Source organism: Bos javanicus, chromosome 3 (genome assembly GCF_032452875.1).
Source record: "Bos javanicus breed banteng chromosome 3, ARS-OSU_banteng_1.0, whole genome shotgun sequence".
NCBI lineage: Eukaryota > Metazoa > Chordata > Mammalia > Artiodactyla > Bovidae > Bos > Bos javanicus.
Window position 1 is genome coordinate 18,312,189 of NC_083870.1, and position 2,667 is coordinate 18,314,855.

At 46.3% G+C, this 2,667-nt stretch overlaps 1 pseudogene; it reads right to left on the reverse strand.

Annotated features, from left to right (window-relative positions):
* Positions 1 to 223: 223 nt before the first annotated feature.
* Positions 224 to 2,355, reverse strand: LOC133245297 (protein transport protein Sec23B-like; annotated as a pseudogene).
* Positions 2,356 to 2,667: the final 312 nt, after the last annotated feature.

A 2,667-nucleotide genomic window follows, 5' to 3' on the forward strand; every position in this document is an offset into this window, starting at 1 on the left:
TTTTCTTCATCCAAATTTATTTCCTTTCTGATCATTATGATTTTCATGTAAGCAAGTTGCCAAAATACATTAGCTCTGATTTTATACAGACTCTAATTTAGGATATAAGAAGCATATAAACATCTGCCAATACCAAAATCTTTATGACCTTATAATTGTATGGAGTAAGAAAAGGGCACAGATAAGGAATATAAATAAATTAAAATCTAAAGACTTCCTTTGATTATTTATTAAAATCCACTGACAAAGTAAAAGGAATGTTAAGCCTTGATAAACAATTGTGAGCACAAAGTGACAGTGTTTTCTTCCATTTCCTGACCATATCCTTAGCTCAACAAGCAGTGGAGACAGCCAGCTTCTTCAGATGGTCCATGAACACCTGTGGGCTAACGTCGTCAGTGAGGATGAGTGCTCCCATTTCCTGTCCCCAAGCATACAGGTTATTGTGTGTCTGAGACGGATTCGCTTTGGACAAAAGAAGTCAAGCCTGGCTGCCCCTGTGCTCCATATGAATGTATCGCGGCAACCCGGAACCGCGCCTGCAGGATCTCCTGTGCATCGTCCAGGGGCGCCTGCAGGAGGTGCTAAAGTTTTCCTACTCGGGCACGTCCTGGTAGCTTTCTTTCCGCCACTGGGCTATGGTCTCACAAAGATAAATGACAATTTGGAAGAAAGTGTTCATGAGCGGAATTCTGTCAGCAAGAATGCTGCTGCTGTCCAGGAGCACAGGCTCTGGGGGCCCGTGGAAGGAGTAGGAATACAGGATGGGCTGAATCATGATGAGGGACTGGGTGAGATCCTGCCAGGCAAAGTGGTGCCGTTAATACTACGACTCGTCAGGGCTGTTGTTGAAGACTTGAAGGAATGGAGATCTTCTAAGATGGAACATGAACTGAGGGTATAGAGAGAAGGAATCTGATAACCTAAATGACATGGGGTCCTCTTGGTTATACTGTCCAAACTTCTGACACAGCCGGATGAGCTGTCGATCCAGCCACCGGAGCATGTCCGGCCCCTCCTCTGACGTGGCTCGGAACACCCCCAGCCGCGCCATCAGCATCGCAGCTGCCTCCTGGTCAAACACCACTTCGATGTGCTTCAGCTGGCTCTGCACATCTGCCCGATTGCGGGCAACGGTGGTCACACCGATGCGCTGCTGGGTGCTGGAGTGCTGGTAGTGCACGATAAACTGGATGGAGCCTCGGCCTCCTTTCGGGATCCAGGCGTTGTGCTGGTTGACTACTTCAAAGTAGATGCGAGCGTCGTTGTGGGGTTCAGGCCACAGATTTTCCACTGACTCGTGCCACCGACACCAAGCTCGTTTTCTGACACACATGGTCCTTTCACATTCAGAGATGCACAGGTCCGATGGCTCCCACAACCTTCAGCTCCCTTGAGGTCTTTACTTCCAAAGTAGCACCAAATGCCATTTGGTGTTAGTTCTGCTGCTGCTGCTGCTAAGTCACTTCAGTCGTGTCCAACTCTGTGCAACCCCAGAGACAACAGCTCACCAGGCTCCCCTGTCCCTGGGATTCTCCAGGCAAGAACACTGGAGTGGGTTGCCATTTCCTTCTCCAATGCATGAAAGTGAAAAGTCAAAGTGAAGCTGCTCAGTCGTGTCCAACTCCTAGCGACCCCATGGACTGCAGCCCACCAGGCTCCTCCGTCCATGGGATTTTCCAGGCAAGAGTACTGAAGTGGGGTGCCATTGCCTTCTCCAGTATTAGTTCTAGAAGGTCTTTTAAGTCTTCATAGAATTGTTCAGCTTTGGCATTAGTGATTGGGACATAGACTAGGATTACTGTGATATTGAATGGTTTACCTTGAAAATGAACAGAGATCTGTCATTTTTGAGACTGCGCCCAAGTACTGCATTTCGGACTCTTGTTCACTATGAGACCTACTCCATTTCTTCTAAGGGATTCTTGCCCACAGTAGTAGATACAATGGTCATCTGAATCAAATTAGCCCATTCCAGCCCATTTTAGTTCACTGATTCCTAAAATGTCGATGTTCACTCTTGCCATCTCGTTTGACCACTTCCAATTTATCTTGATTCATGGACCTAACATTCCAGGTTCCTATGCAATATTGTACTTTACAGCATAGGACTTTACTTCCATCACCAGTCACATCCACAACTAAGCATTGTTTTCACTTTGGCTCCATCTCTTCATTCTTTATGTAGTTATTTCTCCATTGATCTCTAGTAACATATCATGCACCTATTGACATCAGGAGTTCATCTTTCAGTGTCCTATCTTTTTGCTTTTTCATACTGTTCCTGGGGTTCTCAAGGCAACAATACTGAAGTGGTTTGCCATTCCCTTCTCCAGGGGACCACATTTTATCATAATTCTCCACCATGAGCCATCCATCTTGGGTGGCCCTACACAGCATGGCTCATAGTTTCATTGAGTTAGACAAGGCTATGGTCCTTGTGATCAGTTTGGTTAGTTTTCTGTGATTGTGGTTTTCATTCTATCTGCCCTCTGATGGATAAGGATAAGAGGCTTCCTGATTGGAGTGACTGACTTTGGGGGAAACTGGGTCTTGTTCTGATGGGTGGTGCCATGCTCAGTAAATCTGATATCCAATTTTCTGTTCATGGGTGGGGCTGTGTTCCCTCCATGTTGTTTGGCCTGTGGCTAAACTATGGTGAAATAA